Source organism: Manacus candei, unplaced genomic scaffold (genome assembly GCF_025592945.1).
Source record: "Manacus candei isolate 608988 ecotype Guabito, Panama unplaced genomic scaffold, ASM2559294v1 h1tg000028l, whole genome shotgun sequence".
In the NCBI taxonomy this organism is placed as follows: Eukaryota; Metazoa; Chordata; class Aves; order Passeriformes; family Pipridae; genus Manacus; species Manacus candei.
The window spans coordinates 36,841,621-36,857,548 of record NW_026138076.1 but is presented as its reverse complement, the minus strand read 5'-3'; positions in this window follow the sequence as shown (position 1 = coordinate 36,857,548).

The window sequence follows — 15,928 nt, the reverse complement described above, 5'->3', positions numbered from 1 at the left end:
AAGATACCTATCCACTTAAAAGGTGAATATCTTTGTGTGATAATCACAAAGTATTTTAATCCGCTCTCACATCTCATAAAGCCAACATTCTCAAGATACTATTATAAAGTAACAAAGAGGAATGGAAGTTTAAGGGCTGTCTTAGTCTGCGGTGCACCTACCCTTGAATTTTGTGTGATGTCTCTGAGTGCTGACAGATTGAATGCTGCACATTTGCAAGTGATAATGTGTTTTTATTAAATGTTTCAATTTTTTTTTCAGATTTTCCTTTGAGAAAAGTAGTGTAACACTTTAATTTGTAGTGTATGACAGTGAATGATTTAGGAAGGTCATGTTGTTAAAGAGCTTCCCTGTGTGTCTGCGGTAAATTAGCTGGTTTATGTCCATCTTTTCTCTTTGATATTATAGCAAAAGTTTCAATGTGTTCACAGCAGTTCTGTTTCAAATATAATCCATACCAGTTTTACAACAACTCTTTAGGGCTGCTTCAAAAACTGATAGGTAATATTCTACATACAATGAAAAGAGATTATGTTTGTGTGAATAAGTGTGTAAGGCACTATCATACATATGTTGATCATAGAGACCTAACATAAGAGTGAAAGGAAGGAAGAGGAGACAACACTGGCTATCAGTCTCTCAGAATCTGCGAAAATTGGGAAAAACTTTGAGAAAGTTGTTGGGGTCTTTAAAAGAAATTTCTCCCTGGTTTTCTTGAATGTTCCTTTAGAATGACCAGAAGAGTTAATGAGGAATTGCAGGTCACAGTAAGATAGCCACGTGTCTTATTTCAATTATCATTTAGTTATCATCAAGGAGTGTCTTCTGTTTCAGTTGATGCTTTTGTATCTAGAGTGACTGTTATTCACACAAGAAAGGGGGTTTGAGATGTGGTGTTTGGTTGTGTGTGTGTTTTGGGAGGGAGTGTTTACTAGATGCATTACTTCTCTACTCTCATCCAACTTCCTACTTTCATCCAACTCTGGAGAGTTCCATTTCAGACCATGTGTAAAGCACACTGGTAATCCTGAAACTGCACTGAGAAGGCACTGGACTACAAGCAGAATTTGTTAGGAGTTTGCAGACACTTAAATGGTATTGAATTTCCCTCTTTCAGCGGCTGTTTTTCTTGCAAAGCCATTGTGTCAATAGAAGAGTTGGTAAAGAACTGAGACTTGCTGCCCCCTTAATTTGAATGCAAAGGAGCCTGGCCTTGTGCTCTGCGGTTGAAATAATTCTCACTCTTCTCTTCTTGTTACAAGAAATTAATCTGCAGGACACAATAAAAAGCCTCTTTCCTCTGATTTTAGGAATTATTTGAAATAGATAAATAGAAAATATTCTTCCACATTCTGAAGCCTGTGTCTCATACAAGCAACTGAATTCTGAGGGCTTTGTTTACTTGTCATATTTTAGGAAGAGAGTGTCAACTGCCTTCTATTCTGCACTAGTTTTATTGTATTATAAGTAAAGCAAAACCACTGCAAGCTTAGCTCCACACCTTCTCATGTATTATGTTAACATTAAATAAAAGGTGTGTTTAGTCACTTGGATAACATTGTCACCTGGAATGCTTTTAGCAGTCTTCATTTATTTTTATTTTTTAAAATTCAGCAGCTAACTTGAAATAATCTGGTAAAGATGACTGGGGTTTTTTTCCACAGTTCTGTCCCATGGCTTATTCTTAGAGGTTCTGTTTGTTCTATCAGCTTTGACATTTAATCTTCATCAAATTTATTTTCTGGTTTTCCAGACAGAAAACACTGCTGTTACCTGTTAAGTTAGGTGCAGCTACCAACCCAGGGTTAAATCAGGAACTGATGGTTGTCATGGCAGGAAGGAAAGTTCCAACTGAATCACAATATGTATTTTGTTACAGTATATGCTTTCCATGACACAGTTAAACACCCCACTTCTGAAGAAAATTTGGTGCAGGAGAACTCTATAGTATGTATGAAATTCAGCAGTGGTGGGGTGTATTCTTGAAGGTTAAAGTATATGTTAGTTAATAAACCATTACACATTTTAATAGGACTGGTTAATCTCATTTGGGTTCTCTCTCCATGCTACTCAGAGTGCTCCTTTTAAAACAGATGAGATGAGAGGGATACCTATATGTTCATAAATATATTATGTACAGCATGCCTACAGCATGTACAACTAACATGTTGCAGGGGGACTCTTCTAGATTTTTGCCATGATATTGTGGTACACGCATTGGTTTTTTTCCTCATGAATTTGGACTAAATGTTAAAGATACATTTTTCAGTGCTTGATTATTCTTGGATTGATACTTTTGCTTTAAAATTTACATTTTAAACTATAGGCTATACTTTGTTAAACTGTATTTGGTGGCAATCTTGGAAAACACTTTTGTATGCATTTCATCCTTCTTCATAAAGCGCAAACAATACCCAGTGTAGGTGTCCCTGTAGGAGATATATAGGCGACCAGGCAATACAATCAGTAAATACTTAATAATTCCACAAATGGATGTTTTTTCCTATAATGCTACACTAACACTTCACTACAGTAGTATTCCAGTTGTAATTACTTAATTAAGTGTATTTCTTTGTCTCAGTCTAGTTGGATATTGCTCAGTGAATCATTACTACCATTTTTAGAAGGCAACGGACTGCACCATTGTGCAAATCTAAGTCCCTATACCTTGTTCAATAAAACCAAACAAAGGAGAGTAGTTTTTTTTTTTAATACTCATATATAAAAAGTAAAAATCACTAAGACAAATCTGCTGTGAAAAATGTGATTTCCTGACCATGTGCTGGGGATAAAAATCCCTAAATAACATGTAACTTTCTTATACTTTCTACTGAGTGTTAATCTTGAGGTACTCACCACTTCTGAAAATAGAAGGAATCAAGCATTTTTCATCAGAATTCTCTAGTCGAGGGAGATTTTCAGAACCTTCTTTGGAGTCTAACTGCTTACAACTTATTTTTCAGTTTTAGTTGGATGCATTATTCTTTATCACTGCATCTCAATGTAAGTGAGCTGTATGTTAGGCAAGCAATTATACCTTCTTGGTGACAAAAGCCATTTCTGTACCTGGCAGCATGTAAAAATTCAGACTGAAAAATTGTCTAAATGGTAAACAGCATGAGTTTCTGACATTTCTATTGAGTCATGCTAAATGAACTTTGTTTTACATTCCATATTTAGTTGTTTGTGCAGAGAGAAGGTAAGAGTTGCAATAAGTTGGATTTTGTTAGGGCATTTTTGATCTTTGCTAAAATAATACTTATATTTGGTTTGCTGGTTTTTTTGTTTTTTTTTTTAAGGGTGTATTGCTCACTGAAACATATGCAGTACTACTCAGTGGTTAGAGCATGTTACACTGTATTACACTTGAATTGCATTGTGGATGCCATAAGGTAATGTCAGTAAGCTATGATACTATATTCTTCACCTGTAATGTTCTCATGGTCCAATCCACACCCAGCTCAGTTTGCAGGATCTACTGCTTCTGCTTTAAAGCAAAATCAGAAATAAACGTGCACAAAGCAGCTATTAGATTCTCTTGGCATGACCTACGAGGTTTTCAACAAACCCACGCTGTTTATTGCTTTTCACATATTTACTCCCACATGTTCACATACTGTCTTCTTTACTATATGCTTGATTACTCTTGCTAAAACAAAGAAAAAAAGAAAGAGGGATCAGTAGTCCTGGTTCCAGTGTCGGTCCAGCCGCTGGGATGTCCGAGGTCCTGGTGTGTGCATCCAGGCTTGGAGTGAGAACCTCACATTTTATAGAGAGGTTTCTTGCCTTCTATGCAAATTGCTTATCATACACAGATCATTCTTTTGGACCTTTCTGGAAATGGGTTGTTGGGCCTTGGGGGTCTTGAGTGGTCGTGGTCCTCCCCTACATTCCATGCCCACTTCTTGGCCTCATTCCTGCATTGCACTGTACTGTGTTGTGCTTAGCTCCAGGAAAAAGAACAAGGATGTTTGTCCTGGAAAAGTGCTGTCCTACCTCCACATGGTCCCCTTCTCCAGCCACATCTTGTTCTTTCCCATGGAGCATTACTACCAACAATTCTTGTCTGTTATTGCCAACGATCCTTGATTGTCTGCAGAGCCACCTAGCTATGGTGTTTGAAACATGTACATTAGCCACTTATCTTCTGGGATTCTTCAAGGAGGCAGTGCTCAGAGGTGACAAGTTGAACAGACCCGCTGGAAACCTGAGCGGGATGGGAAAAATGAACTGAAGATATTGGTAACAAAATAGCAATGGAGTGCATTTTGCATCACAAGATGCAATTAGGTTTTAGTTCTTACACTTCAAGCCACTTGCTCATTTTGCCCCATTGCAACTGCTTAACACTCTTTATCTATCTATCTATCTATCTATTAAATTTGAAACATGCCAACTTACAGAAAGGCATCCAGTTTCTTTCTGAAATCTCAAACACTTCTTTATTCTTTGATGTTACACAGCAGTTGGGAATTCCTTCAAAATTAACACCCCGTGAATCTGATTCACAGCTTCACCCTGCTTGAGTCTTAAAAACCATCAGGCACAATAATCCCGACTCAGGTCTTTATGCTACTAGTGACCAATACAAACCCTAGTACAGCTGAAATATTCTATGCTTCAATAATTTTAGTGAGGATAATATTTTGCTAGTGAGACTGCTTCTAAAAGATGAAAATTGAGTCTGTGGGTAGAATATCATTAATGGTTAAGGACAGACTATCTCTGCTCCTGTTAGAGGTAAAGAAGGGTAAGGAGCAGGCACTTGGCTTATCCCAGCCGCCTCTGTGACTCCAGTCAGATTGTAGAAAGCCTCTTCTAATTTTCCAGCTTCTTGACTGAAGAGTAAATAGGTTGAAGGGGGAATGGAAAGCAGAAGAAAATCTAACTGCAGTGCCTGCTCACAGCAGGAGGTAGGCATGCCTTTCCATGGATGAGAAGAAATTATTTCTGTTCTGTCCCTCTTGGGGACAGATGGAGTTAGAGAAACTGAGGTACTCAAATTTTTCTTTGTTTACAGGGCAATTTGCATTAATGCAGTAGTTCCAGCCCCTTATGTGAAGTTAAGTAATCTTCTCAAAATACAGAACTAGTGTGTGATTAAAATGACACATGTAATCGATTAGTAATAGATCCCCAACAGTTGGAGAGTAAAGGAATAAGTGAATAAATTACCAGCTCTTACTGATTAATTGGATAGGATTTTTGTAGATTATTTTGTGTATTTGGAAATAACAAATTATTGTACACCAGAGTGTTTTTATAGCCGACTTAGATGCATAATATATGTTAATTTCACCAAATAGAAGAGAAAATCAAAGCATCAATTAACTGTAGTGGTTACAAAAGCATATGTTAGTTTCTGAACCTTAAAGATACTTATTCTCATCAAAATATATTTTGAGAGGGAAAACCCTAAACGTAAATTAGAGGTATACTTTGTAGGAAAGGATCTGCATAGATAAGTGAACATGATAAATGTATATGAAAGAAACTATTGACCCTTTGGAAAGGTAATAATAGAAAAAAAAAGTGTTACTAGATTAGGACAGCATGTGGTACTGTTCTTGCCAAAGTGCAAAAGAATATTTTTTTGTCACTTTCAGGGTAATGCATAATAAATACATATATTTGTATAAATACATATTGTTCTCATATATCAGCAAGTGAAAGACAAGGTATTTATGTTCCAAGTCCTATTGTTAAAAAGTTTTAGGATTCATCTCTGCTGACACATGTAATTTTTATTTTTAAGACTCTTCTAATTTATTATACCTGTCAAGCTAATACTCCTGTTTCTTGTTTATTCCCTCTCTTTCTTTGTATTAATCATTGAAATAAGAACCTACTTGTGATAATGGGTTTGTATGTGGATCGGTGGTGTCACTATGAAAGGGTGACATTGAAGTTAAAAGAAGCTACTAACGAGGCTCTCAGGGGAAGTACAGCTAATTAGTCAAGTTAAAAAGGGATAATTCATTGCAGCCTTTGTCTTAGAAATACATTTCAAAGTTTAATTTCCATTTCAAAGTTGTAGACTAACTTGCAGAGTTATCAAGATACATTTAACTGGAGAAAAAACAATCTGGTTCTTTCTGATTGGCAGCTGAGCAATACTCCTAATGGTATGTGAGTCCCATGTCATCATCCTTTTAAAAAACCTAGTAGACCACATTGACCACATTTCAGGGTGATACTTCCCAGTTACTTTGAATATGTCTTCCTTTTTTCCTTTTTTTTTTTATTTCTTTTACAAAGCTTAAAAAAATTATGCACATACATATAAAAAAAAATCTGCCTTTGAAAAATTTGGCAGTTTAAAGTTCTGCACAGGGTTGTGGAGCAGGAGGTTAGTTGTCTCTGTATTTTAAAGAATATAGAAGGTATGTGAGCAATCAAAATGCCTTCCAGCTATCTTTAAAGATTGAGATGGTGAGAGTTGTGCAATTGGTATATCTGAGGTTTTGTTTTCAATCCCTCTAATCAGAACTGAAAAGTTTCTTAATAGTTTCACTTTGACGTGTTAACTTTATCATCTCTTTCAAGTGAAGTCACTTTAGGATTCAAGGAAAATCATGAAATATTACTTCTGTATTTCTAAGCAAAAGAAAATATTTTAAAACTTTTGTAGCAATTATATCTCTGAAACAATGTAACTTCTAATGAGCAGTAGTTTATAATCTGTCAAGTGAATGCTCCAGCAATCATACATTTAATGGGAATGTGCCAAAAATCTTGTTCCCAAAAGAAAATAATGCTAATTTTATGCTGTTGTCTTGAGCTAAAAATTATGTGGTTAAGAAAAGTATCTGGCTGGCAGGAAATGATCAAGTTAATATCCCATACATCATGCTAACTTTACCTATTACAGGTGTATATCAGAATGCATAGGTTTTCTCAAATTCTGTTTATAGTATCATACAGCTGTTTCTAAGAGAGACATTTATCTTTTCACGTGATTAACTACAGTTCATGGAAACAGAGTATCTTCATTTTGTTTGTAATATAAAAACTCAACAAGCAATTTGTATACAAGAAGCCAAAAGGTAGTTATAACTATGCAAAATAGGAGAGGAAAAATTCTGACACATGATAGCTGAATCTGCAGTTGAGCTGGCTTTACAATTTTAAAAGGTATTTGGGAATACATATATTTTGAAAGCTGAAGAGAACAGGTATATTAATGATTGCCGACTAAGTTGGAATATTCTATACATATTCTAGCCAGAAGTTTGCTTACCATATTAGTCTGTCCATAAGGGTTTACTGAAGAATTACAAGGAAACACCTAAAGCAGAAAAGAATGAAAATAATAGCTGAAATATTATAGAGGATGCTTAATCATGTACCTTAAGTACTATTATTACGACAGAGAACAAAAGTAAAAATAAGATTTCTCCATTTGCAGGTGTAAAGAATAAAACAATTTCTCCAGAATGGATGACCTGAAAAATACAGTAAATGGAGTAACTTAATATATGATGTAATTTAATACCTCTAACCTGCATAAACTAATTTATTGTTGTTTTACATTAAATGATAATATTAATAAATAGGATAATTAAAGTATTGTTGTATGAGTAGACATGACCCTTGCGTTTAAAGACCTGATTCCAGAAATAGATGAGCAACCACAAATCTCACTGAACTCAACATGTTGTAGCCTTAAAACAGTGATTTGAGTGTGTCTGATGCTTGCAATTCTAATTCTAAGTAATGCGGTCTGGAAAAATCCCTCCAAAGGGAAGTGAATCCTGCAGAAGGAAAGATGTAGTGCAATTCTGTGACAGACAGGTATTCAGAAACTTGAAAAGCGTCTAGATGGAAATGCAGATTCTGATTTGGTGGCTAGAACTATTTCCTAAGGGCTACTGCAACTTCAATAAGAATGCAGGACTTTAATATACAGAATTTTCCAGAAAACAAGAATAATATTTCAGTTTGATGTTCAGATGTTTTGACGTCTTTCTTGTTGCTTTGTGACATATTGAAATAAACATAGAGTTATTGCTTATGCAGATATAGGCCAGTATACTCAAGAATCAACCACCTCCATTTTTTTTTTTCATTCAAAATACTGAGTGAGAGAAATAATTGAGAATAATTTTGTTTGTGAAGCACTTAAATTGGTAGCATCTGCCAACATCCTGGACACAAAATCCATCATTAAAATGTTTTCCTGTATGGTACGGGGGTTTCTGTCCCCTCACCTTTAGAGGGGCACTTACTCCATATTCTTTATATTACAAAGACACCATATTAGTTTAGGTTCAAAAAGTATTTACACTGATGGCAGACAGGGTGGTTCTTGACCTTTGGAAATAATTTTGCTTTGGCCAGTACTTATTTGTAAGCTCATTTGAAAAGCACCTCAGTATCATCCTTAAGGCAAGAACTTCACTTATATAATTATTTTACTATACAAAGAGCAGAAAAAAATCTGTACTTGGTAGTAGATTCTGATGTGTTTTTTCCCATCATTCAAGTGGAATTCTAATTATGCAATTATGTCAGTCAGTCCTTTATGTCAGCAGACAGTCTTTTTCTCAAAAGACTATTTATTCTATTATGTAAGTCTGTGAAGTAATCTTTGCTCCATTATGACCAGCAAAACCCTGTGGCATTGTGACTTCATTTTTGTTTAATTCCCTTGTGAGAAAAATTCCCTTTACAGAAGTCCTGCAGAGAGCAGCTCTTAACTTTGCTCACTGTCTATGTAGAATACTGAAGTCACCAGTGCAGGAACAAATCTGTGTAGTGTATTTTGTCCTCACTTCTCCTCTTTGTGTCTGGGTGTTCGTACACGTGGTGTGTATTTCTTGACTATTTTGTTTTTGTTTTTAAAATAGTGAAAGGTAGCACGCAACATGGTGGTGTATCACTGAGTGGGTAATTAGTAATCTCTTTTAAATTATGTCAATTCTCAGTCTGAAAAGTCTTTAAAACAAGGTGTTTGAACAGAAGCTTACCACAGTGAGGTTTAACCCCAGCTGGCAACCAAGTACTGTGCAACTGCTCAGAAGAGAAAAATCAGGAAAAAAAAAAGTAAAACTCAGGATCTGAGATAAGAACAGCTTATTAACTGAAACAAAATGTGCTAGTAATACTAATGATAATTTAATGGAAAAGAGAGAGAGTAATAAAACCTAAGATGCCCAGTATAATTGCTTGCCCCTTGCTGACCGATGCCCAGTCTGACCCCCAGCAGTGATCAGTGGCTCCTGAGCAACTCATGATGCTCTTTGGTATGGATATCCCTTCGGCCAGTTTGATTCAGCTGTCCTGGCCATGCTCCTTCCCAGCTTTCTGTGCTCCTGCTCACTGCTAGAGCATGGGAAGCCAAAAAGCCCTTTATTTAGGGTAAGCACTACTGAGCAATAACTGAAACATCAGTGTATTATCAACGTTATTGTCATACCAAATGTGAAACCCAGCACTGTACCAGCTACTAGGAAGAAAATTAATTATATTCCAGTCAAAAGTGCTCATGGGGGGGAGGGGTAGGGTGGGGTGTGGGCTTGAAATTAGTTGGTGTTTAAGGTCCTATTCAACCCAAGTCATTCTATGATTCTATGAAAACTAGGACATGTAGTTAAAAAGAAGATTCTCATTTACTTGCTTGTGTAAGTCAAAGGGCTCAAATTTGCCAAAGGATATGCTGTACTTTATCCGCCTGAATAAACAGTGCCATGGGTCCAATTAACAGGGCAGAAATGAGGAACTTGAGATTAAGGTGTTGGTAACTGTTGTTTTCTAGCAAAATGATAATTTAAAAAAAATCTTTTAATACGAAAACAACTGAAATTCTTTCCAACCTAAAATATCAATGATAACTTTCAACTCTGTCATTTACAAAAAGAATGAGCTACACAAAGACTTGCTAAGAAAATTTATCAAACTGCAGATAAATGTCTACCTTTTTTTTTTTTTTTTTTTAAGTGATGGGTCATTCAGCCCTATCAGCTGAGGCTGAAACTTTTAATTAACTAGGCTATCATCATAGTTTGAGCGGAGACTGAGAGTAGAGCTGTTTAAGACAATGTCACATTCCAGACACAAAACCCCATTTTCCTAGACAGTGGAGATAAACCCAGATATTCCACTGTTTCAAGAAGCATAGCAGATGTTGGTTTCTTCTGTTTATTAAGGGACCACAACCTAAAAATGGAATATCTGTTCCACATGGGGATGGTTACAAGTAGAGGCCACCTTTCTTATGTTTAGAGATCACCTTACTTTCACATTGACCTGTATCTGTTCTCATATGTAAAGCAGGACATAAGAATTGCTTTTAATTTCAATGGGAGTAGAGAGAAATGTGTATTTCTATGACACAGAAACACTAGGTCTCTATGGTGTGTTGTTCCAATTCAGTAAAATATTTAATCTATTAATATTGATAAAATGAGGAATGTGTTTGTTAAGAAAAGGCAGGTCTCTGAGACTGCCTTTTCCTGTTTGCTCACCTAAAGCCTAAGTAATGCTTGAAATATAGAGAAATAATATGCCATTAGCCCAGTTTCAAGAGCCAGGTTTGAGCAAATGATCTCCAGAGGTCCTTTCCAACCTAAACTATTCTGATTAGTCACTAAACAGACAAAGCAAGCAACAGTGTAAGTACAGTCTTTATATTGAAGTGCAGCAGTGCATTATCAAAACCATCGTTTTTTGGCTTTTTTTCAATCTATTTTAGGTTGAACTTCAGTAAACCTTTATTGAATTTTCATCTTAGAATTCATCAGCTAAATTATTCAGATTAAGACCTATTCAGGCTTCTAGCAGATCCCAGAAATCACCAGACTCTTCATAAATCATCTCTGTAGAGTAGCTGAAAATTATCTGTTCCAGAAGCATAAAGGATTTTCCTGCAGTTTTTGTAGTTGCACAAGTCTGGGCGCTGTATCTGAGGACAGAAACAATTTCTCTTGTGATTGTAGAATGGGAGTATCAGTTGCATTTCTGGCCCTTCTGTTGGAAGAGTTATTGTACAACTGATTCTTAGCTTTTTCTCTCCCCTTTACTTAAGAGTTCAGACTTCCAAGCACTTAATTTGGGCTTTTTTTGGCAACTGTTGGTGCTGTCCTGAGCAAGATACAAGCTACTAGTCGGACCATCCTACACAGGTTTACGTAAAGCATGTTCAGCAGCAGGAATGGCTGATCCAGTGATTTGGGGCTAGCAGAATACAGGTGTGCATCACAAATCAGGTATCACTATGTGAAGATTATGAAGTATTTCTTTAGGGTGTAGAGCATGTTTTTGATCCCTTACACCACCTGTATGAGCATGGTGACTCAAGTTCATCTTGAAACTGTCAACTTGTGTGACTCTTTATATTCTTCAGCTATTAATTTACATCTTAAGGTCACGGTGGAAATTTTACACTGGGTCAGTACTCTCTAGCAAAGTAAGAGAGAACTATGTTTTGATTGAACTTTCTTCCTGGCTGTCAAAAGCTGTTGGGGTCAGGGGATGCAAAATGCTGTAGTTCATCCCCCATCCCAGAACTGCAGACAAAAATTTAATTGAGAAAAATAACAGTGACAATCTGTTTTGCTTGAGTCTTGCCGCGCTTGCAGCATTGAGGGATCTCACAGATGCAGTGCAAAAGAGCTGTATGAGAAACAGTGCATAGGAAGGCTGTGACCTCCCCTTGTCTGAGGAAATGCTACATCTTCATATTTGAGAGGAAAAAAGGGCTGTGATATTTTTAAGCCTAGGAACAATCTTGAATATTGGAAGCCTTGTGTCCTTCTTTTACATGATTAACATTATTATGGTGTTAAGGATGTCGGGAAGGTATTTGCCAGTTCTGTTTTTTTCATGGCTGTTGAGGGATTCTGGAGACAAGGATAAGGTGTCCCAGCTGAAGTCTGCTGTGTAGGTCTGGGAAGTGCTTACGGAGGCACAACACTCTACCTATTGAAAAAGAAATTGCTTGTTTGACTGTGCTTGTTTGTGAAACATCTAGTGCCTATGTAGAAAAATTTCATCAATGTGAAGACTGGAAGTGAAGTTGTGCTATGAACATAACTGTAATGTAACCCAACATCAGTGGTTCATGCCTGTGGTCTAAAATCCGGAAGGGCAGGACTAGTTTATCTATAATGCAGTCTGTATGAAGGAGACCAGGATGCATATCCTAAACTACATTTTTGCCATTCATCCCCCTCCATTCAATGGTTTATATATGTGGCTGAAACGTAAAATATTCAAATCTGTCATGAGTTACAAGGTGATGGATATCAAGCGGGATCTTACTCCTTGCATAGCTATGCAGTCATTCATGGGACCATACAGCTTTTGAATTTAATGGGTACTTTTCCCATGGTGCTACCGAATGTTACCATGAAAATGACTGGAATCCCCTGGCAGGTCCCACCTTTAGATTGCACAACACTACCCCAGAGATGTGCTTTTCAGCTGCAGGACAAATGCCATCGCTCTAATTGCAGAGACCCTCTTTTGTATAAATACTAATACATTTATCGAAGCATGAGTTTTTGTCTCTGGCCTTGACATCCAGATGAATGCCTCAAACGCAAATAATTAGTAATAATACTGAAAGCTATATTTGCTTAAAAATTTTGAGGGTCACAATGTTTTTCTCAGATACATATACAGGGAATAAAAGGCACTGTCTTTATTCAGGAACACTGAGGTGTCCTTTTTCCAAGGTCTACCCTAAATGTCAAATGATATCTCTCTTGATGCAGCTCAGTTCATGGGGTTTTCAGTATAGCTGAGGAAAAATAGAGTAATGCTAAGAAGGGATTTGCTGCATGGGATTACTAGCAGATCTTGTAAGGTTGACATAAAATCAATCATGAGAGCCACCAAGAAATTGAAGTCATGTGCTTTCTTGAGATTTTGAAATTCAGTGTTGATGAATGGTGCGTACCTTGTGGTAAGAGACTCCTTCAGCTCTGGAGTAAAGCAGTGGGTTCACAGTCTGTTGTTTGACCACATTTTGAAGCATAGAATGCACCTGCAAGGGTAAGAGGTAGTATACAAGAATTATTGTTCTTTAATGTTCCAGTGATTTAGGAGCAAAATCCCAGTAAAAATCCTTATCTCTGTGACCAATAGCAAATGGCATATATGAAAATACCAGTAGTTTGAATAAAGAGTAGAACCCAGATTTTTTTCACGTAGTTTCCCACTACATTGACATTAAACAGAATCTGTTACTGAAATACACAGAGGAAAATAATCTCCCAATATTTCTTCACAAACCAAGAAAATAGATAAAAGCTTTTGGACCTGGTGACCTATAATTTGATTGTTGAAAGATATAACTGCTGGGTGAACTTGCATAGTGTTCTGATCACTGTAAATAAAATCCTACAAACATTTTAATGTTAGATTTATACGGTGAGGTCTTGTCAAGAGATGAAAAAGATATGTCTTTTTAAATTGTCACTCCAGGTAAAATATGGGCTATTCATATACTTGTTTTGTAGGATTCTGTGTTCATTATATTTCACTTGTTTTGGTTTTTTTTTCATTCTTCCTGTTTAATGTATACTCATCTGTAACATAAAATCTGTCTTACAGCACTGCAAGCAGATCTTATATTTAACTGTCAGACTGCCTTCCTTCCTTTTTATGTATTGTCTGTAGTCAGAGAAAGCCCGCAGGCTTGTTGCTTCCCCAAACTTTTCCTGAGCAATCCAAATCTTTTTGGATTATTCCCCTGGGCTTTAGATCTAAAGCTATTTAAGACTAATAGGTATGTACATGAGTAACTGAGCGTATGAGCTGAAGCCAGAGAGGGTTTTGCAGATGTACCTCTGGGTCTGCAAACCCTCTTTCACTTGTGTTAATGTGTTTCATGAGCAGAAGCTGATGGAAAGGAGCATCTGAGCTCAGGAAGCTCACTGTGCCAAAATTTTTATAGATAATAAATATTTTATATGGAAGTCAGTGGAAAAACCCTGCCCACAGAATTCCCAGTGTTGTTTTCACAAAGGTGTTTTCACAAGAACCACACATAAGATCAGATTCTATTGCTATTCCTGGAAGATCTACGACAAATAGATTGATGAGATCTGAAATTTTCTAATTTCCATGTAAATTGAAATTTTCCATAAACTGAGGTTTCATTGCCAGAGGAAGGGAAAACAAGAACAATTAAAGGAAATATTTTCTATAATTTTTATGTCCAAGTGTTTACAGATAGTCTGTTGATTGAAGCATTAATCAAATAACCTAACAGAGCATCAGTGGACCTATCTGTTCATAGATCACACGAACAGGGATCTTAATGTCATCTGTTTAGATAGTGTTAAGTACTAGGCTGAAATACTACTTCGTAACACGAAGTAAATATACCAGAGGTCTGAGATTCGAGGTACTGAGATGCATCTGTTTATAAATGCAAACCTTACCACTTTAATGTGAGTTGCAGAACTGGTTGTATCTGTACTGCCTACAGCTGTTTATGCATTTAAGCCTTGTGGCAGGGCCTATCCTTCAGTGGCTGTTCCTATACACCCTGCTCTAAAGTGGACAAACTGCAGCAAATTCTTTGGAGTACTCATTTTTCCCATTTTTAGGAATCTGGTCAGGTTAGTTTCTGTGCCTGCTTCTTTCTCTCTTTTAACCTGAAAAGTGTTATAGTTTCATAGGAACAATGTTTTTAGTTGTTTGGTTTTGTTTTTTTGTTTGTTTGTTTGTTTGTTTGTTTGTTTGGTTTGGTTTTTTGTTATTTCTAATGTGAAATAAACACAGAGTGCTGAAAATACCCTAAAAATATTTGGTCATATTCTAACTCAGTTTGAATCTGTACTACTTGATAAAATATGTGTTATTTTCAAAATTGTCAACTACAGGTTACAATCCCTTGAAAAGTGATATATATCTTGAACTGCTGGTAATGGTCGCTGTCCACACTGAAAGTTCAGCAGTATATACATATGTAGAGTGTGGGGAAGGAGAAAAACCACTCATATTTCAGAGAAAAAATAATTTGCATAACAATATTTTAAAGAGGGAAAATATGTAGAATTTGCATGTATTTACTCTTTAACTTCTAAAATATACTTTCTTTGACATCTTTGTCATGTCATGGCTGGAAATAAAAAGAAGGGAAAAGTGTAGCTGATTAGAAGAGTTTCCAGCTTTCAGGTACACGTGAGAAGAGAGTATGGAGTTCAGAGTCCTACCCTGGTGTCATAGCAATCTGAAATGTGACATGCTGAACAATTAAAAGTGCTCAGTCTTGTTCTGATACTAGATGACAAAACGATCTGACTGTAAACACAGAGGCAAATTGCAGTTCATGAGAAACAAGCAAATGTCAATGCCTGGCCAAAGAAGTGAGAGCTGTGATATTTGCTTATGGTAAATTTTCACTTAGCAAATCTCTTCCTATAGAAAATTATTAAAAATTCATTATTGTTTACATAATGGAGTGCAACTTACAAAGATAAATTGAACTTATTACATAAAAGTTGGAAAAACTGCTAAACCCAAGCTTTACTTTGGACTTTATTTTTTAACTGAATAGTTGTACAAGGAGATAAGGAAAGGCATGGGAAATCTCTCAATCTTAGACTTTTGGAAGTTCATAAACAAGCTTGTGAAAATATTATTCCATTTCTTGTATTTTCTTCTACTTATGCTATTTAGAGAAAGCAGCCATTTGCTTGAGGCTACAGTTAAAGAGAGGTTAGTTAGAAACCACTCTGGCCCATTTTATTTTATCTTTTTATTTACAACATGTGCTAAAAATGTATTGATTTACCAGGTTTTATACTGTTTTTTCCCATGTTGACTGAGCATATAGCAACAGTGGATCAGGATTAGTGCACTGGAGGAGCTAAGTGATTGCCACTCTAAGTAAAGATCAGGACCATCTGAGGAACCTGGATGTCCATAAGTTTGTGGGACCCGATGAAATGCATCCCAGTGTTCTGAGGGAATT